At 35.8% G+C, this 26,039-nt stretch overlaps 1 pseudogene; it reads left to right on the top strand.

The window, feature by feature from the left end:
* The first annotated feature begins 2,021 nt into the window (after positions 1-2,021).
* On the top strand, positions 2,022-25,197 carry LOC140827465 (serine/threonine-protein kinase ATM-like; annotated as a pseudogene).
* Positions 25,198-26,039: the final 842 nt, after the last annotated feature.

The following is a 26,039-nucleotide window of genomic DNA, read 5'->3' on the forward strand; positions in this document are numbered from 1 at the left end:
ATATTATAGATTGAATATAGATAACAAAACTAAAATCTAATGCTTGAGATGGAATGAAAATCGTCCAATGACCGGAAGATAAATCAGATTTCTCATTGATAACAACATAAGAATATGATGGCTGAGATTGAATGAAATTCATTAATTGGCCTGTAGATCAGATCAGGTTTTTTATGAATAACAAGAGAAGCATCTGTTAGGTGAGATTGAATAAATTCATCTGATGATCAACATCTATCCGAAAATTTAAGGATACAAAATGGTATCCAGATTCTTGTTTAAGAGAGAATTATTAAGACCTGCAGATTGGCGAGGGGATCCACATGTTTCTGTATCAAAGAAATGTAGTCCTAGGTCATCAATGTAAGATTTATCATTGATGTAGTTTTTTCTGTTTCATTTGATTTATTCTGTTTTTCAGTATTGTACCTCCAATAACTTGGCTAATTCACTATCTATATGACTGCGAATTTCATCTGCATGGACAGATCTTGTACTTCTGTACATGGAAAAGGTGGAAAAAGCCTAAGCACAGAAAAGTTTGGTCAAATAAACCCCAAAGAAGAGGTTTCCTGCTTCACCTTGACACTTCATTCACTTTTTGAGAACTCTCCTGGAGATATTCCTGATGATCTTCGAGATAACATTATTTCGGGTTTTTTTGGAATTTTTTCTCATGTAAAGTAACACATCGATATTTTTGTATTCCGGTTCCACCTTACATAGATTTCTTTTAGTTATTTTGTTGCAATAATCATCAACTTTATAATTTTGTTCTTTTTGCATGTTAGGGATGAGGGAAAAATTTCTCGCAAGCTTGTGGAGTGCATCAATACATATTTGTTAAAGGATGGGCCAATTATAGGTGGCAAATCCCTGGAAATTCATCAAGCAGTAAATCATTTCGTCTTTCGGTACTGGTTTGCTACTCATGATCGAAGTCTAAAGGTGTCGCCGTACTAAAATGATGGTTTTGATTTAAAGTTAAATGTGTGTAGTACTTCTAATTTGTCCTTCATTAGTAGGATTCTCTTATTTGCTATGCAAAATCGCAAGTAAGTTTAACTAGAGGTGTGGATGACGGAACTTGTGGATGTGATGAGCAAGGAGCTTGATCAAATGAGTACTTCCAGCACCAATTCACCCTGGTTAGAATTGCAATGTGCTTAATTTTTGGTGGGTTTATGAAATGCTACTTCTCTGTTCTTGTTTGTATTGTATTTATTATTGTTATTATTATTATTTTGAGTGACTCAATTAGGGGTGAAAAATGTGGATTATGACAAGCTCACAGTTCAAGGTGGCGGAGCTTGCTGCCCTTGTCTTTTGCCAGGTACTTATTGCAGCAACTTAATTGTTGTGCCTTTTGATGTGGATACTCCATTACATATTTGTGGTTGTGTGCTTACCAGACATGATATGGCTCTGTTGTATTTCATTGGGTTATGGGCTCGGTTTTATCCATTTTATGTTCCATTGTTGCTAAAATTGTAGCAGCTTACTCTGTTAAATTTTGAGTAATAGGAAGATGGGAAAAACAACAGAAAAAAAGTGAAAAGTATGGTCATAAGTGTTGTCGCCATAAACGACGTGCCACAACTTAATTTTTAAATGAAAAATTGAGTTCTGACCCCTTTTTGATTCAACAATTAACATGAATTTAAGCTTTTAAATGAAATAAAAGGGCTTAATAGAATTTTGGACATCAATATGTAGAATTCCACTTATCATATTGAGCAGAAATAAATACGGTATAAAACTGTTGAAGGCATTTCAGCTGTGATATGATGCAAATTTTTAAAACATAATGAGAGGGAAGGACAACTGAGAGAACATAAATAAATATTAAGTGTGATTTTAATGAATCAAAATTTGATTTCTAGTTCTTTTACTTTTTGAAATAGTTTGAGATGCTTCCATGTATTTGGTGTGACTTGAAGAATTCCGCTTTATTTCAATCTTGAGAAAAACAATTTTCCATATTTATGGTCAAAGGTTACAAGGCAATGTTCACTTTCCAGGTGTGCGCATACATATAAAAGCCCAGTTACTGAAAAACGTGCCCGGAGGGAGCATGTGGTTGTCCTGATAAAAGAGAGAGTCATGGGGCGCAAATGGCCATGGTAAGTTTCAACAGAACTTGTTCTTTTGAGTAGATAAAAAAATATAAACATCAAATATCTCAATACTTAACAGTATCCTTTGGGCTGGTGGATGGTGTGATATCATGTTTTTTCCTTGTTCATGGATCACACATTCGATGGCAAATCCGACACAATATTTTTCAATAATTTCCAAATTTGTTTTTACGTTCAAAAAAATGAGAATGTATTGTTCACATTTGCATTCATGTTGCTACTTATTATCCACCATCTTGAGTTAAAACGAGCTAATGTTCGTGGTAGGCATGCTGCACTTGTTTGTCTCATCCGCAATTATTCTACTCGCATCCGTAAAGATCACTTATTGATTTTATTGTGAAATCTTGATTGTTACCTGTAGCTTTATTGACTGGTTTATATTTCATCCTCCGATTGACAAAAAATTTGTGATCCTGTAGTCTATTTGTCTCCTTCCTGTGTGCTGGAGATGCATTCACATTTTCTTGATATTTTAATTTGCTTAATATCTATACCTCTTCGTTGAGGGGGAGAGGAGAGCTGTCGTCTGTTTTGCCTTTTGCCTTCATTTGAAACTTATTCTTTTGGTACCAGTAGGGAACTATTTTTTTCTTGTTAGGGTCTTGCAGGGGCACAATTCTCTTATCTTTGTTGGTTTGGTCATGTGCTTTGTAGGTTCTCTTTTTTCCTTTTGCTTTTCAGTACATATGTCAATTCATCAGTTGCCTTACTCAAGTGATACCGCCATTCAAACTTGTTTCTAATGTTTCTGTTTTTCATACTTCTGATATTACATTTGCCCTTTCTAGAGTCCTCAGTCAAATTTTGATATCCGGAATTCGCTTGTTCTCGATTGCAGAATTATTAACGCTGCAACTTTAGAGCATTCTTATGATGATTTGTTCTGGATGTTGCAGTAGGTTGTTCCTTTACATGCAAAAACTTCATTTCACTCTGTATAATTGAGCCTAATAAATCAGTGTGATATGGTTTGCAACTGTAATAATTTGATGCTTAAACAAATACTATGATATCTTATTTTTTATGTGATATAACTTATTTCTTATGTGCAGAAATGCCTTCTAGTTTCTTTTCTTCTGATAAGAAAAAATATTATTTTAATAAAAGATTTTAATTACAAAAAAGGAGACCAGAGGTCATCGCATAACAAAGTAAGAACTGGAATCATATTAACACAATATGAGACTCCAATCCCTAAACAAAATTGACTGCGAAAACATTTTAAACTCCACGTTATTTGTAATCCAGCATGGAACCATAAGTTTAATCTTGTCTCAGCACTCTTTGTTATTCATTTTAACTTCTGACCAATTTTGAATTTCATTTGAACGAGTCTTCGTAAGATTCTTCTCACCGGTTTTTTATTTTATTTGAAGGAGTCTGCTTAGACTTTCTTTATTGATGCTTTTTGCTACTCCAAATGAGAAATCATCGCAGAAGCTAGCTTTTCCCTTGAATGAGGTATATCACATTATATATGTATGGAGGAAAAGATATAGTTTTATTCAGTGTGTCCTCCAGGTTTCTTGAAATAATTTTGTTCCTTGGACTTGTCATTTATAGTCATATGCTAACTAAGAAGGATAGTTTTTATTGCAAGCTTTGGTTGTATCATATGTGGGGAAGGCTGCAGTCTAGGTTTCTTTGTTCACTTTTCTTTATCATGGCCAATAGCAATCATATATTGTGGATGGACTGGATTGTTGCTCATCAATTATTGCGAACATCTTACCTTCCTACTTCTCTCCCTTTCCTTTCCCTATCTCTTACTCTTATTAATAAATTTTTTCTGGCTCTTTCTATCAACGTCCTTTTTGAAGAAAAATGGCTCTGATTAAATTGTTTGTGTTTGGTTGGCGTCTGGGGCTTACTAAGGATAATGCAAATAAACTCCATGAACTTTCTGGACCATTATATGAGGTATCGTGTTTGTAGGATGTCTTATGCAGGGACCTGCTTGATATTCTTTTTTCTTTTAATCCTTGTGCATATTTTGGTTTTATTTTTGTAAAAATTCTGCAGGTTGGCAAAGGTTGGCAAGTGATATGGAACTGCCTTATGCGGAGTTTGCCAACATTTTGCAATCTCACCTCAATTGTAAGCATCCATTTGTGTAAAATTCCCATCAAGGCATGGTGTAGATAGATCTTTGACATGCTTCCTTTCCTCTTATGGTGAATTGTTAAGTTTAATTCATCTACTTTGCATTTCATATTGTAGGAAAAAGTAGGTACAGTTAGATTCCCTCTCATGAAATCTCAATCTCATTTTGATAAATGCGTGTTTAAAATGAATGTGTTTTTAATATGGCATTGATTATGCACTTAAGTTAGGAGATAAAAAAAGCTACCCCACTTTTTTTTTTGATAAGAAACATGATAGTATTATTAAAACTAAAGAGTGTTTCTTTTACATAAAGTGGACTAGTGGTCCACTACGAAGAAAGATAAAATAATGCAACTAACAATAAACATAACTCCAGTCTCTTAAAAGATCAAGAATGGATAAACTCTCAAACTCTTTAATATTTGCAATCCAGTTTGCAATCCTAAACTTGATTTTTTCCCAACACTCTTCTGCGCTGTCTTCCAAATCTTCAAAGATTCTTGTATTTCTCTCTAACCAGATACCCCAACAAATGCCATGAATTACCACCCTCCAAAATATTCTTCTTCTTTTGCCGACCCACTGTCCAAGATCCGTAATGAACAAATCTTGTGTTGTTTTTGGTATGACCCAAACCAATTTCAGTTCTTCCAAAGCCCTAGACCACAATTCATTAGCAAGCTTACAATGAATGAGCATGTGATCTTGCATTTCCAAATCATTACGACACAACACGCACCAATTGGGAGAGAGAGCACATTTAGGCCATCTCTTTTGCATCAGGTCGGATGTAGGTAATTTTCCAAGGATTGCCGTCCACGAGAATATTTGAATCTTTGAAGGAATAGGAGTTTTCCAAATGATATGGTAAAATTCGAAATTTTGGACACAAAAATTCGCTGAGAAGAATGAATGGAAAAAAGACTTGACTGTGAACTTCCTAGACGGATCCCCTTCCCACACTCGAAAATCATCGACCCCTTCGACCAAATTTACCCTATCAAAAATGCTCAAAAACGAAGACAACTGAACGACCTCCTCCTTTCTGAGAGACCTACGAAAATGCAAATCCCAAGAATACTCATGTGACACAGTATCGAATGCAGCAAAAAAAGATATAGGCAAGTTACGAACCGAACTAATACGAAATAAAGAAGCGAATAAATCCCGGAAAGATAACTCCCCCCACCAAATGTCCTCCCAAAACATGATTTTTGTACCCCCTCTAACCACTAATCTTAGTAGTCCGTGATATGTCGGGTATGATCTAGAGACGAATTTTCACGGGCATCTAAACGTCACATTCGTAGCCAAACCTGCATCTCAACCGTTTTCTTGTAACCCATATTTGCTCTTTATTATCCTTTTCCACAACGGCTCATTCTCAACGTTAAACCTCCACACCACCATTTCCCCAAAAGCGCTTTGTTCCTCAAGCAAATGTTACCAATACCTAAGCCACCTCTCTCTTTCGGTCTACAAACTTGTTCCCAGCCAACCATATGACAATGTGATTCACCCTCATTTCCACCCCACAGAAAATCTCTCATTAACTTCTCTATCTTCATTGCTATTCCTTTCGGTACCCTGAATAGTGACAGAAAGTATATAGGCAAAGCATTCAATACCGCAACAATCAATGTTACTCTTCCCCTTTTGGATAAAAATGCCTTTTTCCAAGTTGCCAATTTTCTAGTAATCCTGATGAGGATAGGTTCCCAAAAAGACACTTTGAGTGGATTACCCCCTAAAAGAACTCCCAAGTATGTAGTTGGCCATTGATCCCTCAATACCGCAACAATCAATGTTACTCTTCCCCTTTTGGATAAAAATGCCTTTTTCCAAGTTGCCAATTTTCTAGTAATCCTGATGAGGATAGGTTCCCAAAAAGACACTTTGAGTGGATTACCCCCTAAAAGAACTCCCAAGTATGTAGTTGGCCATTGATCCCTACGACAACCAATCCTGTGGGCTAGCTCCTCCTCTTCAACATCATCTTGACATAAACCCAACAAAGCACTCTTTTCCCATTTGATCCTAAGTCCTGACATATCACAAAACAACTTCAAGATTTGCACCAAAAAGTTTAAATGAGCCTCTTTTTGAACGAAAAATAGAGTGTCATCCGCAAACTGTATATGTGATACTTCCACCTTTTCTCGGCCCACTTCAAACCCTTGGATTAAATTCTCCTCTTTTGCTATATCATTCAAACTTCCCAAAACGTCTACGACCATATCGAACAAAAATGGAGATAAAGGATCTCTCTGTCGAAGTCCTCTATTCGCTTTAAATTTCCCCCTCGGTCTCCCATTTATCATGAATGAAAACGAGACATTTGATACACATCATCTTATCCATCTTCTCCATCTCTCGCCGAATCCCTTTTTCCCTAACACGAAGTCCAAGAAGTCCCCCATTCAACATTGTCATATGCTTTTTCAAAATCAATTTTCAAGACCCATCCCTTTTTTTTCTTCTTCTTCACTTCTGCTCATTGGCAATCAAACAACAATCCAAAATTTGTTTTCCTTCAATGAATGCATTCTGAGATTCGGACAATGTATGTGACAATACTTTTTTCATCCTTGTAGCCAACACTTTTGCAATTATCTTGTATAAGCTCGTTGTGACGCTAATGGGTCTGAAATCTTTCACCCTTAATGAGTCATGCTTCTTTGGTATCAAGCATATATACGACTCATTAGTTATCCCGTTTATGATCCTTCCTTCATAAATTTCCTCAAAAACCTTCATTAACTCCCCCTTTTATCACATCCCAACAATCTTGATAAAATGCCAAAGTATAACCGTCAGGCCCCGGTGCTTTGCATCTGTCACACTCAAAAATCACCTTCTTAACCTCTTCCTTGAGAAATGGTTGTTCAAGCTCAGCCCTCGTATCGACATCAATAGTCCTCCATTCTACACCTTCAATCCCAAATCTTCTCACCTCTCTTTTACTGTACAACTGTTAGAAGTAATTGACAATGGCTTTAATTATTTGACCTTCATCCTCTACCACCACCCCATCCTCATTTTCCAATCTACTAATTATTTCTTTGCTCTTTCGGTGATTAAGTAAAGAATGGAAGAATTTGGTATTGTGATCTCTTCCTTGTAACCATTTTATCTTTGCTTTTTGATATAACATCATCTTTCGTCGACACACTAATTCTTCCATCTCCCATTTTATCAGTTTTTTTTCATTCACCGCTTTTGCATTCCCCCTTCCGTCACTCTCCATCTCATCCAATGTAATAATTATGTTTTTCAATTCTGCCTCCCTCATCTCCGTCTTCCCAAACTCCTCGGCATTCCATAGTTTTATCTCTTCCTTAACAGACTTGAGTTTCCTCATGAATTTATATCCCTCCCATCCCCGCAGTTGTGAGCTACTCCACCATGTCGTAAATTTTTCCTTAAAACTCTTATGTTTCAGCCACATGTTTTCGAATCTGAATGGAGTCGGCCCCCATTTGAGTTTTTGTGTCTCCAAAACAATTGGAAAATGATCCGATGTTATTCGAGGCAAAACAGATTGCCTATGGTATGGAAATAACTCCATCCACCCTCCCAAAAACAAGAATCTGTCTAATCTGCTGCAGATTGGTGTAGCCCTCAAATTTGACCATGTAAATTTTGCATTTACTAACGGGGGATCATACAATTCCAATTCCTGTATCAAAATATCAAAGCAATTCATACTTGTTGTTTGTGAATGACTGTTCATTTTCTCGGTCAATGACCTCACAACATTAAAATCCCCTCCCAAACACCACCTATCCCCACACAAGACCCTTAAACCCGCCAATTCATTCCAGGACATATTTCTCAATCGTGGTTTGCATGGGCCATAAACTACAGTAAACCACCAACTTTCAATGTCTTTCTCTTTTCTATACAAACCGAAACCGTGAATTCCCCAATCATATTATCTTTGATGGATACCACTCTTGGATCCCACATAACCAAAATACCACCTGATCTGCCAATTGAAGGTAGATGAATCCATTCAACGAACCTTTATTTCCATACACTGGATATAAAATTTCTGCCCACAACTTCTCTTTTTGATTCTTGTAGAATAACTAAGTCTGGCTTCTCCTTGCGTGACATATCTCGAATGAATCCCCTCCTCTTTGCAGAACCTCCTCATCTTATATTCCAAGAGAGAATCTTCATCTAAACACCTTTTCTCCCCTTGCACTTATTCCAACCGTATTTAATCCAGCCCCCAGTTCCACCTTTGTACTCCCATCATTTCCAAACATCCATTACCTCTGTCATGTTCGGACATTATCATCATCCCCCCGCTGTTGTTATCACCCTTGTGGATTTTGCACTCCGACATACCCGACTTATCACTAACCACTTTATCTTCCTTAACCTCTAAAACCCTCCCCGACCCCGAGATTTGTTTGAATGAAAAAGACGAAGAAGAATGGGTGGAAGGATTGGGAAGCTGGTTATGAGAGTTAGTATTTTTGTTGTGTACCTCATTCGAGTTTGGTGCGAAGAGATCTCCAATGTCCTCCAATCCCAAGCTGGTGTGTGTCGTCGTGTCCGAACTTTCAGGAATATGGGATTTGATGTCGCTATAATCACTTTCCTCTTCCGACGCAAGACCTCGTTCCACTGTGAAATCCCTGTCCTCCCATGTACCATCCTCTCCCCTGTGCAATGATCCATTATCCATCCTCTGTGTATTAGTCTTTGTCACATCCTCATCCTCTATAATGAAAGCACCATAATTCTTCCTTGATTTTTTCCTTGTATAAACCACCTCGAATTTCCTATCTTGTTTGATTGTATCATCTAGACTACCATATTGCTGTGACTTTTCATTGTCTGTTTTGCTCATTGATTGAACCATTCCCTTGTCGAAATCATCCACTCCTTTCGGAATAAGCCTTTTGAGAATCTTGATTTGTTTTCCTCCGCGCACTGGTTCTGACCCAATTGCTTTGGAACCCTTAATCCCTTTCCTTGTCGCTGTGTGAACAGTTTCCTGTTGATTTCCAACAAACACTTCCATCCCTTGAATGACTCGAGTATTGCTGTATTTCCGTTCTTTGTATGTTGAAGGACTTTCTCCCCCCAATACCATATCTGTACCAGCCATTTTCTGTTGGGCAGCTTCTCCGTCACTTTTAATCTGATGGTATTCCGTTGTGGCCATCGAATCCTTCGCTACATCAACTTTTTTAAGATGTCCAGTATCTTCAACAACCGGTTTTTCCACTCTACCCCAGCCTGCTATCACTCTTGCACCATCAACTACCACCTGTGCGTAGGATCTTTTTTCATAGATATCATATGCTGAAATGTTGATCGAATCAACATAAATGCGAACATTCAGAGGACCGCGTGGTGTCCGTATTACCAAAGAGCTATTAATGAATCCCCCTTCTAGCCCCACCACTTTGATTTTAGCAGCTGCCAAATCCTTGAGGAAAATAGTATCTCGACTAATATCCACCAATCCCCCACAACTGTCCCGATATTTTTGAGCACATCTGTTGTCCACACATCCCATGGTAATCCAATAATCCTGATCCAACTGTTGCAGCATTCAAAAACTTCCTCTTCCGTGTTGACTGTTGATGTCGCTCCTCCATCGTTCAAAAGTCAAAGAATCCTCTTCTCGAAAAAGCATCTATTAATTTTCAAGTAGAATTCATAATCCTCTCTGTTGTTTGGCCACCACATTGCTTTATTTGTCTAGAAAGGGAAAACCTCAATTTTCTTCTTCACTGCCTTACCAAGTGCTTCTGTTACCATTTCCCAAGATATATTAACGCAATCTTTCCTAACAAGCAATGCTTTATTCCAGTCTTTACTCAAACACTGTCGAAATTCTGAATGAGCATCAATGTTCTCGGACCCTGTAAAGCTTGGATTGGTCTTACCACGATACATAGATTGCCGAATTTGCTGTTTACCCTTCAGTTTGTATGATCCTTTCATTTTTGCGTTGCTCAGAATTTTATCAACATAAAACACCATACATCTCCAGCCTTCTTCATACCTTCCACTTGGAATTATAATTCGCTTGTTTCTTGTTGAATCTCTCAAATTTCGACACTTCAATATAGCTTCCTCGATCATTGACAATTTTTTGCACAGATACAACTGCTTCCCCCACTCTCATTCTGTTAAAAGTTGTATAAGATTTAGGATTGATAATGTACTCGCACATTATTTTCCTCAGCCAGTAAACACTCTCACGATCTAATTCCAGCATGTAGCTCGCATCCCGAGTTCTTTCTGTCACACAGATAGAGTTACCCCTTTTCCCCAATGAGATTAGAAATAATTTTTGCTCTATTCTAATCTCTTCTACTGCCTTAGCAGCCTGGTACTTACTACACTCCATCCTTGACATATGTGAGTATGGTAAAAGGATCGGTTATCTCAATGAATGGTTTTAATCGGAAAGGAACACCGTGAAGGTCAGTAGACAAAAGAAATAGGATTGTGTATTATCTGGGTGAAGAGAGATGGTAGACCGCCGACAAAGTTGGTTGGAATTGGTCGGAAATGTCTTTAGACAAAAGAAATCGGATTGGGTATTATCTTGAAGAAGAGACAAAGTAGACTGCCGACAAGGGTGTTCGGAATTGGTCGGAAATGTGCTATGATGGGTGGCGACAAAGTGACGAACGGCGGAGTTCAGTATATTACTACAAAAGAGAATACCTCCATCTAAGGTGACAAGCGGAACGGGTAGGCATTTTTGAATATATCTATCGCACTCAAGAAAGGCGGAAATACGAGAATATGAATGTCGTCGACGGCCGGCGACCGGCGCCGAGGATAGACAAAAGGTCGGTCGAAAAATCTCAGTAGACGAAGGTGATGGTTGAGCAGTGGAGGAACCCTAATGTTTGACGTCTGAAGGTGGGAGGGACCATTTCCAAAAAAATTTCTCACTTTCTAAAAGCTACCCCACTTTTGTTATGGGTGACTCCTGAATTGAAGGTTAAGGATAGCTCAACACTGTCTTAACACCAGTTTCTTCCTGTTTCCATTATTGTATAATGTTCTTATACTTGTAATTATGATCGGATGTTCAAGTATTTATACAATTCTGAAAGCAACTTTTCAAGCTCTAAATTCAGTATTACAGGGTTAGTTGTGCTCTCGTCTTTGCAGTTGGATGCTGCTGCTTTTATGCTGCTTTGTAGCATAATGTTGAGCGTAAGATTATAGATAATTGTTCGCTTCTCTTATTTTGATTTGATTGTTTCTTTGCTAGTAAAATGCTTGCTTCTCCATGATTTCAGTATAACTACTTCTTTGCTTGGCATTTACCTAGGATACAAAAGATTCATATCTTTTTCCTCTCGAGATATGGGATCTTCAGCTATTTAAACGCACACTTTCAACGTGAGTGATTCACCTTTGCAAACTTTTTGTCGTTCATGTTGCTTTAGAGTATAAATCTTTCGTTGTATGACATTGTCGATCTCATCTTTACCCTAAAATCCACTGAATACTTGTCTGATATTCTTTTTTTGTTCCGGAGAGATACATGTTATATATATTTTTGTTCTTTTACTCTAGAATATGACCCGTGGTACTATGGGATGGTTCGTTCAGCTTTTTTGGAAACCTCTAGCTACTTGTAATTTCTAGTTCAATTAATTTCTCTTGAGATGGTAAAGTGTTCGCCATTTGGGTCCAACGAAGAATATATGACCTAGTTTGCCACTAAAATATGTCATGGAAAAAGATGCTTTAGGGTCACCAGCCATATTTCGGCAAAAAATCCTACGATGCCCAAGAGAAAAAATGAAACGGGAGAATATTTGAATGCATAGTACTTGGTGTAAAATTGGCATACATTAGCATACCTACGGGAGAATATTTGAATGCATAGTACTTGGTGTAAAATTGGCATACATTAGCATACCTTTTAAAGTTTGTGTACACTACCCACTATTTGTGACACTACCCATTATTTGTAGCTATAGAGGCAATCATTCGACGTGAAAAAGAGAACATGTTCAATCTAGAATTCTGATGTCGATATTTCTCGCCATTGGGACGAAACTACAAATTAAAAGGATGTAGGAGTGGAGTCCAACGAGAAACAACCCTAAAGGTCTATTTATTAGATGCGTCAGCCACTCCAGTTTATAAAAAATGAATTATTCTAATATTGCATATATCATGTCAAGCCAAAGGCATATTTCATAATTCTTGACATCATTTAATTCACCTTAATATATATCTTAAATGTGACCATTGGTTATATTATATCAGCACTAACCAAATATTAATCATATGCTGTTTAAGCGGAGTAAGAGAGGACAACTTGACAGACTAGTGTATTAAGTGCATACACCTTTCAAAATAAATTGCTACTCCTAATATCTTGTGTGACATAGAATTATAGAAGCCTTACTATCGGCCTTCCTAATGTTACTTTTTAAAATTTTCATTTTATTTTGCTTTTAATATTGCTAGGTAAATATTTTACGGAATAATCACCTTATATATCCATTTGATCTCCTCCGTGATGGTCTAATAATTCTGAACACCTTAAATAGTTATTTGATTTCCATGATATCTTCGATGGAATTTGTATGATCATATTTTCTCATATTTTTTACTATTGCCTTTTTTATTTTTTTCTTCATTAATATCTTGGGTAGAATTAGTTGGTGACAATTGTTGCTTACCTTAATCTAATCGAATTATTTGAATTGTTGGTTCAGTGGTGCTGTTTCAAAGAGTTGAGTCTTTAATGTTTAAAACATCTGTTCTTTTTTTTATGTATTATCAAGCACTTAAATTCTATAATTAGTGAAGTGCAGTTTAGAGTAAACATTAGGACAGAATTGTTGGTCTTATATGGATGGTTCTTTTTTTTTTCTTTCTGGCAGCAATGTAGTATTTGTTTGTTGACATTTAAGTTACTATCCTTAGAAGTGTTTCTCACTGACTTTTTTAAAATAAGAATGCAAACTGTGGGGTTGTAAAGAAGTAGATTTTTCCAGTCTTATCATGAGATGGCTGATGCACGAATGCAATTTAGTTGAATACTTCCTTTCTTCCGGGGTCAAGTTTTAGAATGCTTTTATGTGATAAGATATTAGTGTTATCATGCAAACTTTTGTTTTAAGTGGAAAATTCTAGTTAAGTGTAGTTTTGGTGAAAATAAAACCCTTGCACAACCAGTATTCAATTCATTGGCTTGAAATTGTTGTGTTTGGATCCCCTACAAAAGATTTGTGTTTGAGATTAGTTTTCCACCATATTTTATTGGTGTGCCGTGTGTGATTATGTCAAAGTAACTTGCTCTATGTTCTCTCAGAATATGAACATTAATTTTTGATTCAGAGTTTAGAATGCAAGAGTATAATTTTCCTTTAGCTGTCGTAATTCTTTTCCGATGATTCTATCCAGTGTCCTGATGTTGGGAAATATACTTCAGGTGTGCTTTATGCTTCATCTCATGCTACTTCTCCAGGAGAATCTCGCTGGTAAGAACCCATTATACTTCTCTTTTTTGTATTCCTATAATAACTGCAAGAGTTCTTTTCAAACGTGTGAATTTGATATTTCTCTCTTACTTTCTTCTCTTATATCCAACCCGAAACATAACAACTCTGTTGTATAGAAACATATATGAGAGTCTTTTCTCATCAACAACTCAAACAGAATGACTCAACTGTCTTGAAACATGGCTATTAAAGTTCACGTTGTATCTTTCTTTTGATTTCTTTTGTTATTTCAAAGCTTTTATGGTGGTTGGAAAATATCTAAATGATGCCCACTCTACTATTGATATAGTCAAGAGTATGATGACCATGAGAAGCATACATGTAGGCATCTTGTTGCGGTTCCAAATTTGTAGTTTTGGAAGTTGAAATTTCTTACTCTCATATTTATGGCCATGTTTATAGACTTGGTAATAATTGATTGGTGCTTTAATAATTTCACAAAGTAGGTGGAAAGGAAAGGGTTGCCATCCCATTATCATAAACTGCGAATAAAATGGTGTATTTGATTTTTGCGTCATTCCCTGAGATGCAAAGCTTGTTATTTTGTGCTTGTTTCCCGTTGCTATATGTCATATTGGATGACTGTGTTAGTTATTCTTCCTCATGTATCTAAGCCTGCAAATTTGTTAGTTGGAATGAAATTCTTGGGATCCAAAAAAGATTTTCCTTCATCTCAACAGCTTTTCTTTATTTTAGCTTTTGAATTCAATTTGAATGGATTACATTTTAAAAGGGAGTTTTCACGTGTTTTCAATTTATTGGAAGGATCCGGATCGTATCTTAAAAGTATTCATTTTCTTGCTGCAGGGTGATCTGCAAGATTCTTTGTATCTTCGGCAGAACATGTTACCAGCTGTTTTAGCTATACTTAACTTGAAGGTAAATTCCAAACTAGGTACAGTGGCTTTGATATTTTGAAGTGATTTGATGAGATTGATCATAACTTTTAATAACCAAGGAATTTTTTTACAATCTTCAAATGATTCGCTGTGAAAATTCCAGTCTATCTGCAAAAGAAATGAATCCCATCAACGTATAGACTGAGAGACAATATATGATGGACTTATTCAATTCTGTCCCTCAATTTTCTAATCCCTAGTACTACATCCTTTTTTTGTATCTCTTTACTTCTTTGCTTTTCTTTTATACATGTATAGGTGGTGCAGGATGTTGACATTATTTAGAATATTTGATTGACCTCCTAATTACGTAGGAATTCACAACACTGAATGAGCGGTTCCTTGTGCTGCTGCCGGCAGCTGCATATGCCTTTTCTACTGGTTCTACCCCTCTTCTGTAAGACGCTTCAGGACTTCTGCCATTGCTCTATGCTACTGAGCCTGTGGAGGAATTGGCCAAGGTATTATTCTTGCAAATCCATCCTTATAAACCTTTTGATCTCACGTATAATGGCTTATCTTAAAAAGTTGTATCCGATGTCTGGTAGATAGAGGAAAGTTCAAGTGATTTTTTGGAATGCTCAGTTGAAGTTCTTGCGAAGATTGATATTGACTCTGGTTCAAAGGTGTCACATACTTCTATTTTTTGTTACTTTTGAAATTTTAATAACTGATGGATTTTCACTGTCAGTTATGATCAATTTGTAGGTGAATTTGTCCAATTACTGCCAAAATGTACGATTGCCACTGAATCTAAGAGATCAATTGCCTCATGAAATGGAAAATCACGTTCTTGAATGCATAAAGGAAGTAGAAATTGACAAAATGCTGCTCTCAGAAGTTATCTACACATGCGCTCTCTTAGCTAATTTCATGTTCTGCTCGTATTCAACAAGGTCAATCTTCACTTTCATTGATCCTTCCCATTCTCCGTTGCGGCAGTAGTCCTTTTATATGTCCCATGCTTCACTTAAAAGCTTTTGAACTGTGTTGTACGCTCCTCTGTAAACTTTTAATAAGCTCCAAGTAATTGGGGCTTGAGACAAACCTGCACATGACGGTGTGACATTGTTCATTGCCTGAATGGTTACCCATCACACTCTTGTTCCATATTTTCTCAATCACCTGATTGGGGATGCCAATTTTATTCATTCCATTATTATTTTTGCTTTCGCTAACAATTTACAGGCTTTTTGTTTCAATCTGATCTTAGTCATTTGTTTAGTCAAATATAATGTTTTTGCTGTAAATTTATTGACACGTTGATTCTCTTTAGCACTAGTTTGCATATTTTATTATTTCCTTCATTTTTCTCAAACTATAAATTTTTATGGATATGGTTTTCAAATATTCTGTTTTATTCTCACAGTGCTTCACATTAGTGAAATTCCTCCTTTCTTTTCTAAACTGGGTGAATCGTTGTTAGGATATCTAAATCATGCCATTTCAATTGTGGAGAAATATTACAGTGATGGTCTATCTGGATGTTTGGAATGGAACTCCATAATTAATAACATTGACTCGACTGCGACTTCTTTTAAAAGTTCACTAGCTCGCCTTTTCTTAGAAATTGCCAAGAGAAAAATATTGCAAGTTCTGGATTTTATTTTGGAATTGTTCAATCTTCTGAGAGGCTTCTGAAAGCCCTTGAATGCATAAAGGAAGTAGAAATTTACAAAATGCTGCTCTAAGAAGTTATCTACACCTGCGCTCTCTTAGCTAATTTTACGTTCTGCTCGTATTCAACAAGGTTAATCTTCACTTTCATTGATCCTTCCCATTCTCCGTTGCGGGAGTAGTCTTTTTATATGTCCATGACTTCATTTCATTATTTTTTTGCTTTCGCTAACAATTATAGGCTTTTTGTTTCCATCTGATCTTAGTCATTTGTTTCGCCAAATATAATGTTTTTGTGATAAATTTATTGACACGTTTCTCTTTAGCACTTGTTTGCATATTTATTATTTCCTTCATTTTTCTCAAACGACTATAAATTTTTATGGATATGGTTTTCAATATTTTGTTGCATTCTCACAGTGTTTCACATTTTTTCTTCACTCTCAGGATCAGAGAAATTCCTCGTTTCTTTTCTAAACTGGGTGAATCGTTGTTAGGATATCTAAATCATGCCATTTCCATTGTGGAGAAATATTACAATGATGGTTTGTCTGGATGTTTGGAGTGGAACTCCATAATTAATAACATTGACTCGATTGCAACTTCTTTTAAAAGTTTCATTTAATTCGCCTTTTCTTAGCAATTGCCAAGAGAAAAATATTGCAAGTTCTGGATTTTATTTTGGAATTGTTCAATCTTCTGAGAGGCTTCTGAAAGCCCTTGCAAAACTGTATGAAGGATGTTCAGAGTGCAGAAGGAATTCTCAAGCAAAGCCAGACTTCCCCGACTTATTAGACGCCCACTCCATTCATGATCCTTTGCCGCTAAATAGCAGAAAAAAATTGATTTTGGATGTGGAGTTGGATGTGAACGGTGGGTCGATTGATGTAGATAGGTTAAGTATTGACAGTGGTCACACAATTGGGTCTTCCGTTTCTTTAGTGAATCAGAAATTGAATTTCCTGTCAATCATTTCAATTTTTTCCCAATTTTATCATTGTCGGCGTGGAAAATCATGTTCAATCTTAGGGAAAAAGAGAACGACCCACAGGTATCTTAGTCTCCTACCTTTACGTTCCATGTTTTTCTTGGAATTTGCTTTATAGCTATCATGCACACAAGTAATTTATTTCTGTTTCGTATTTGAGTAGGTTTTAGAAAACTTTCTATGCATTCTTAGCAGGCATCCTCACTGGTCTTCCTGCAGACATATATTGGATTTGGTATTGTTCTCTTTTTTTCGTCTCTGTCATTTCAATGCAAGCAATTTGGTGACACCATTTGATTATTGTAAAACTACCCGGTCTCTATTTGATTTCCCCTCTGCAAGTTACGTCTATGACTGATGTAGTAAATTCTATGAAAATCTTAAATTCCCGTGTTCCTATATACTGAATGGCATCTGTTGTTTGGTGGCAAGCCTGTTGCAGTCAAATTGGGTTGGAACTCAGAATACTGTTGCATCTTCCTTTACGAAAAGGGAGTCCGAAGAGGTGTGATATTTGTGATATGTCTCTAAGCACGCTTGGATGTTTTAGTGGTAAATTATTGATGGCAAGTGGGATGTGAGTTTGAGTTGTTCCTGTCAATATTTTTGTTTCTTACTTGATTTTGCTGACTTTATACATGTTATTTTTAGCTTTGGTCAGAACAGTCTTGAGGAATGCAATCGTAAGTTAATGTTTAATTTGTACAAATTATCTAGTGTGAAAATAAAAGTTGAAGTTAAAAGATACAATGGAAGCAACTAGAAGTTAGGTCGCGAGAAATTAGGTTTCAGATCAACGAGGACAAACCATGTGAAGAAATTTAGTGTGTGGAATTACTAGAGAAATAGTCATATTTAAAGCTTTCTCATGCTAATACTTGTCAGAAAAATTGTTTTCTTTTTTCTAAATTAGCCTATTGACTTTCAGTGCTTTACTTCTCTCGGAGATTTGGTGACTAAAGTCTTTGATAATAGTCTCTTCGACTGGTATGATTGTGCAAAGCTTGTTAACTGCATATGCAATTTTGTATTACTCAGACCACAACTTGCTCAGGTGATTAATCTTTATCCCCATCATGATTTTTAGTTGAGAAAATGTGAAGCTGGTTTATTTATCTTGATTTTCTTTTTCTCAGTAATTAATCTTTAGTCCCTCACTTAGGTTGTCATTCTTTTATTCATTCTTATACAGTTAGTGATCGACAAGCTATTTATGCTGCTCCGAGATCCTGATTATCGAGTAAGGATTTGCCTAGCTCGTCGGATTGGCGTCCTTTTCCAGACATGGGATGGTCACTCTGAACTCTTCCAAGATGTTTGGTAATTGGCTTGAGATAGACATATTTCCAGTAGCTATGATAATTTATCAAATTTATTGCAGCTTAAGTGTTGTTCTAAACGGCCATTGACATGGGTGGTCAGGTCCATTTATAATCTTGTTTGTCTAACCACACTTTCTAATACTTGCTCTACCAATAAGTTTCTTGATGTCGTTGCACATTTTAAGATTGGACATTCCATACTATATTTTATCCGTGGGCGGCTAATGTTTTAGGCTTTTCTCCATTTTGTACAAGTCTAATGTAGACTTGTGTGGTTTAATTAGTGTATCAATTCATTTAGGATTTGCTCATATACAATGTGGTTTTTGATATGATTACTCTTCCTTTTGCTTCTAAAATAACATCGTTCTGGAAAATGTCACTGCAGTTCAAATTTTGGAAGGAAATTGGTTACTTCCTCTGGGGAGAAAATAGTTTGAGCACAGGAAGTTTTGTCTGCTGGTCCTCAACCTCGGCCGATTACGGAAACAATTGTCATAACTCTTCTGTATCTTGTACTGCACAGTTGAAAATAGAGTTAGAGGTACCAAAATTATTTAGTTCTCGCAAACACTATTCCCACGAATTGTCATAACTCTCATGCATCTTGTATTGCCAACTCAAAATTTTCAAACTATTCCTACGAACCAGCTTAAAATGATGATTGATGCCGCTTCATAATTTATTCAGTGAATTGTCGATAATCACTTTTAGCGTTTTGATTTTTGAATTTTACATACATGCAGTTTTTATTATATCTGTTGCTGCTATCGATCCCTCCCAAAGGTAAGAGTGGAAAAGTAAAGTAGCCACATCTTTATTTTGCATTTGACCTCGGCTTAATTTTCCAAATATCCATCTTTGTTCAGAGTTATTGGACCTTTTTAGGCAATTATAGACCCTGAGAGAGAATTCGGATTGGTCAATAAAAATCGAACTAGTCAGTGCTGTGCTTGACAGTTTATCTAAGGAAGCATGCCATACAAACAGGACAAAGGTGACAAATACATTTCTGGTTGATTAGTTTAATTACATGATACCAACTTTACAAATTATTTTGTGCTTTCAACATTTTTGAAGTTCTTGGAGGAGCTTATGGGGCCAATTCTTTTTAATTGGGTTGCTTGTGGTGTAAGCTTAGTTGCACTTGTTGAGGTAATGTCATATTTTGCATTCGAGGTGTTTAGCATGTAAATAGAAAACTAGACAGTTAATCTGATTGGATTTGCAGGCAAGAGGCATTTTTACGTCGAATTTGGAACCTATGAACTTCATAAAATATTGTTGTCCGTGGCTGCTTCCGGCTTTGATCTTGCAGGAAGATGCTAACAGCTTAAAATGGGTTGCTAAGGTAGCTAGCCTTGCATTCGTTTCCCCTAAGAATGTTGTTGCTTCATTTAACTTTTTGAACATTAATATTATTTTTAGATTTTTATTAAATCTCTGTCCAAGTTATTTTGGTTTAGATGTCTTCTATGTTTTCTTAATGTGGTGAGGTGTTTGATCTAATTAATGTTAAAAATGATAGTACCTCGAGTCAACGATTTTAGCATATGGTAGTTGTATGTCGTGTTCACTCAATGTGGATTGATCTTTGCGAATTGATAATACCCATGTCAGGATCATAAGATGACATTTTTGCTATTGAATATCTTGAACTATATAAGCTGGTTTTTTATTTTTGTTCTTTTTCCCAGGTTGCTTGCCAGCTTTTTGCAGCTTTAGTTAAGAGTCACGTTGTGCATATCTTTTCTGTCTGTATGGCAATGCATTGCAGTAAGAAAGCTGGGCGGGAGAGGGTATCAAGAGTGCTGGAAACTTCTATTTTACTTATCGTTGATATCTCTTAACATGAAAGTGATGAACTCATTAAGAAGCAAATGGTACTTTAACTTACTGCCTACAACTTTAGTTTTAACTTTTAACATCTCATGTTGAAAATCAGCTGCATTCTATTTGATACTTTTTGCATGAAGTTAATGTTGTAATTGTGTTTCTTTGAAATATTTTTCTTTTATACTAAATTGTGGTAAAAATGAACTAATCTGAATAAAACCTGTCTGTTACACGTATGTATCAAGTTTCAGTCTCAAAAAGCAATTTTAATTATAATTTATGAAAGTGTTTTGTAAATCAATGGTATAATTTACATTCAATTAAAAAGTTCATTTTTTATGCTTGGCCCGCCAAAAACTATGTGATGTTTCTCAGCACAAGTGGATAATTCACACCTTGAACTAGAAAAGAACAAGATGATTTTTGAAGATTTATATTTCTTTGGAAGAATGTTGGGACAAGATTAAGTTTAGGGTTTCAAGTCAGACTCGTACTACAAGTCAACGTAATACTATACCTCAATTCTTATACAAGTCTGAGACCGAGAACGATTTAACCTCGAGTCTGACCTTACTATGCATGGACCTTTGGTCTGCTTTTTGTAATTAATATCTTTTGATAATATAATATCGTTTCTTTTAAAAAAAAAACTAGTGCGAATAGAAAGAAATATCTTCTTTGTTACTTGGAAAACATGATCAAATTCAGATTGTAACTTTCTCATCCCATCCAAGTCATAGGTGCATTTTCTCTCCTTGTTAGTATCAATCTCAATCTTGTAGGATTGTCTTCAAGCAGAGTGAGTGGAAATGCCTCTGAACATTTAAGGTGTTTAGCAATCTCTCTAATAAGACTATTAGAAAAACAAGGTGCAAGCAAGATGGATGAAATGGATAGTCTAAGAGTAAATATGATGTTCCACCTCTTGAGATGGACATAGGAGCCGAGCCCTATGAAGAGTTGGGGACAATAGAGTGTTAGTATGGTGGGTCTGCTAGCTATAAGATAAGTCTCCCTGAATAAATAACCGGGAGACCGAAATTACCTTCTTGAGGAGATAACAAGAAACCTGTGACATAAATCTTAAATGTAGGATAAGTCATAAAAATAATGTGAATTGTTTTTACTAATACTATCAAGTAGCTATTTTTATAGTTGATAGAAATGGAATTGGATTTTTATTTTTTTTATTAATATTTTCTTGCTTTCTTTCATTATTTAAATGGATTTATCAATAATTTATTCATTCTGGGAATATTAATGATAGATAAATCATTAAGAGAAATATGAGTTTATTTCTTGTTTCCTTTTCAGCTCGTTTCGGTTTGTATTGATATGGATAGCCATCTTTCTCCCAGAAAATATCGATTGAGTATTTAGGGCTAATGCAGTTGGTGCAATGACGAGTGTGGGCCCTGTATTATTTTTATTGATGGCCATCGCAGAGGCTTTAACACCTTTGTGCTTCTCGATTGGGCTGCGAATAAGCTTCCTCTAGATTTGGCAAGGAGAGGAAGCCAAAGACCTGGTCACTAACTCGATGAAGATTGTGATCAAGACCCAAAAAAAAATACTCAGCGATACATTTCCTTAGTTTCTCAATATCCTACGGACATTTCATATCATTTAGCCTACAGTAATCAAGTTACAAGAATTTTGGAGTCCAACTCACTACATTACTCCACAAGAGGGCGATCTCTTTGGTGTGGTTGGAATGTTTGCTTCATTGGCTTTTAGACTCGAGAAGAATTTGACACATCCAGATAGTTCTTGATTCTATTCCAAACTTCTTTAGCCGCCACACTACGCAAATATAGGCCATCAGCCTTCTATCATGGAATTGATGAGCAAAGACACGACCTTAGCATCTTTAGCCTCCCATTCCTCATAGCTTGGCCATTCTATGCGATGCAACCTTCGTCATTGTGATGCATCCCAATTTCTTCTGCCTGCAATATGCATCTCTATAAGTTGAGACCAAATACGATAATTATCATTATCCAACTCGCCAAATTTGTTGGAAACAAAATTTCATGAACAGTTGCTATGAATTGCTTTTTGCCATCAAGAGTGTTCACATTTGCTTTTCCAGACATGATGTAAGAACTAGATGAAAGATTAAGAAACATATGGCTCTAATTCAGCCGAAAAGAAAGAACAATTGCGGTTTCTACTCTCTATACCAATACAAATTGATAAATGGTTGAATGATCTTCATATATACTAGGGAAACCTATACACAATATACATAACCTATTCTATAATAGTAAACTATACAATCAATAGGAATCACTCATGCAATTAATATTTTGATGGTCAGACATCAAAGCCTATCTTAAAAGAAAATTCAACGATACAAAATATCGGAAGGCTAATTTTCTGATTCTAATACATCACATTCTATTTAAAATGAAAATATGATAATGCAAACCATTGTGCGAGCTATATACGCTTACTGATTTGTTATGTTCTTCACTTTATATGCAGGTTTCTATTGTGAACCATACATTATCTCTAGCTTCCAGCTCCTCTGACTGTCCACTTCTGTTCTTTTCTAAATATACAGTTGAATGTACAATTCAAACTATTGTGGATGGCTTCTTGGATAGGTTCAATACCTTGTGTTAGTTGTCTATATTTTTTTCCATGTTTCTTCTAAAAGTTTGAGTGTTCTATTATTGATTGCTTTATTCTTGCAGTGAGGAGCGCTCTAAAAGCTTCGAACTTGTTGACAAGATTAACATCTTCACACAGGACAGAGTATTTATGGTGATTCTTCAAAACTTGTATTTCAAGCTGTTTTTCCGTTATTATATTATCCTTTCCAGTAATTTTGTCTTGTGTATTTATTGTTGAATGCATATTTTTAAAATAAATGACACCTTATTTTGTAGTTTATAGTTGATCTACATTACAAGATCGCTGATGTGGCTCATCATTGGCATAAATGCAACCATTTGGCCGGCATTGAGGTGCTCGTCAATTTGCTTGGGCATAGAGCTGTAATTCCTAGTACTTTTAAGTGAGTATTGTTCGCACATCTTACACCCATGACTTGGCTATATAAATATTAAGAATTACTCTACTCCATTATTTTGCTGTTTGGGAGGCATATAAATATGTTACATTTTTATAGAAATTTTTTGTTTATGTTGAGTCGTATATACCATGATATGTTTGTCGATACAAAGAACATTTTATCATATTTTTCTGAATACAATTTTAAGATTAATGGAGTCTTAATGGTCGTTTATAACTTAGCTCTGTTGATTGCAATTTTATGTGTGGTATGTGGTCTTGAGTATGATATTCTTCACTGGTAAAAGAGTTTTTTTAAATACTTGGAGGAATTTCTTTAGAATAGAGTCAGAGGGTACAATTGACTTTAATTTGGATGCTAGTTGAACTCTCAAGGGGCTTCTTATATCATGTGATCTTGCAATGGTTGGTGTTAATTTTCTGTTACTTTTCTGAACAGTTACCTTCTCAATTTGATTGGTCAATTCATTGGTTGCGACTGTTTACTTGATCAATGTTGTTGTATAATTTCTATGCTGCTCAATATCAAGAGATTACCCATCAGGGGAGACTATCAGAGTGCTTGGTGAACATTACAACTTCAGGCAACAACATAATTTAATCTCTTTTGTTCATTTAATGTTTTATATTTATGCTGATAATGTTTTATGATTTGTGCTGACTTAGTTGTTTCACTTGATAGTGTTTAATGTCAGAGTTGGTCGCATGTTGCATCCCTTGTGGATCTAATAAGAAGCTATCCGTAACTACATCAGCCCGAGCTGTATTACTTCTCCAACAACTTACCATTGGTGCTCATTCATCTATGGTTGAATACATAAAAGTATGATCTATGTATCCTTGATTGCAATGATAGATTTCAGAATATACACGTAAAATTTTAATGCTGTAAACTATTTCTTTACCACAATCACTTTCACAGCTTTTAATTGCAATTGCTCATTATTGTTGGTCAATATCTTCAATCAGGAACTAGTGGCATTCCCTGAATTCAATATATTTAATGAAATACGAGATTTCCACCAGAAAATACGTCAAACCTACTCACCGAGGGTTCACTTACTGAATGTAAGCAAGTGATACCTTCCTCATGTTTATTGCCACTGGACCTTAATGTTCAAGCCGTTTGTGTTCTTCATTCATATCTTACTTTGTTATGAGAGTGTTTTTAATCTTTACAGGTTGTAGAGAGACCTCACTATGTCCCTCCAAGATTACTTCTTTGCGGGTATGTCCTTTACTCTCCCAGTTCACATTTTTTTGTGTCATAATATTTCTACTGCTGAAACAATATGGTGACATATGGTATAAACACAACATCTTATTTCTCCTTTTATTTTGTTCTGTAAATGTAATATTTCTTTGGCTTAAACAATTTAGTGAAGAGTATAATTCTTAGTCACAGTGAGTGCGGTTGGCTTTTTTCCTTAATTACATGTTTAAGATTTTCTAAAGTGGTAGCATCATTCTTTTGCTTCATTAGAGGATGTTTAGGAGAGAAATTAACTACTTCTATCTAGAGATAGTTACAAAATCTTGTTTATCAATTATTCTTGAAGTCTGAAAGCATCGCATAAAAATATTGGGTCAAGTGGGATATTTCTTGGAGATCAAAATGATTTCAAATATGCATATTGGCATTCGGAAAATGAAATTTTTCATGCTGCTTGGAAGCTTGTTCCATTGTGCAGCTTAGATAACACAAATGATCTTAGTGCTGCTTTGTTGGCATAGTATAATCTCAAAGGCTTTCTATTATTGTTTGGAACTTTTGGAGGACTCTTTTTAACCAAAGAACTTCAAAGACTCTTTGAACCGTAACATTGAATTCAGCCTTTGCACTACATCTAATGACATCACTCTCCTAATTCCACCATGTCACTGAATTACCCAAACAAAGGTGTTATATCCCGAGGTAGATCTTCTATTAGTCATAGATCTAGACCAATTTGCTAGCAAAACTGGGTAAGGACACTCGCCAATGTCCTCAAAAGCTTCTCTCCGTGACCACCATCCCAGAAATCTTCAATAGATCTAATATGTATTTACACTGAGAAACAACAATTTCTTGTTTTGCAACTTCCATTCCAATAAAGTATTTCAATGCCCCCAATTCCTTAATTTTAAATACATTTGCGAAGTTCTTTTTAGTTTTACATCTACATCTCATGTAAAAATAATGTCATCAACTTGTATAATTAACACTGGAATTTTGCCATTATGTACAATAAGTCCGTCCTTGCTGATATCCGTGCTACTCTACAGACCGAGTGAATTTTTCAGACGAAGCTCTCGATACTATATAAGCCTATATAGAGTTTTTTCTAGTTTGACTTTAGTTTACATTTTCTTCTTGATCGCCATTAAGAGATACATTCTTTACATGAAGTTGTTGAAGAGGCCAATCCAAGTTAGCTGCCATTAACAGAAGGACCAACACCGTGGTAAGTTTTACAATTGGTGCAAAGGTCTCAAAGTGATCTACACCATGAGTTTGTGTGAAACCTTTGACTACAAGTCACTCCTCATCTCTCTCCAATGAACGGCCATAGTCGTGTGTTATCGTGAAAATCTAT

The sequence above is a fragment of the Primulina eburnea genome, chromosome 3 (genome assembly GCF_022965805.1).
Source record: "Primulina eburnea isolate SZY01 chromosome 3, ASM2296580v1, whole genome shotgun sequence".
Classification (NCBI taxonomy): Eukaryota; Viridiplantae; Streptophyta; class Magnoliopsida; order Lamiales; family Gesneriaceae; genus Primulina; species Primulina eburnea.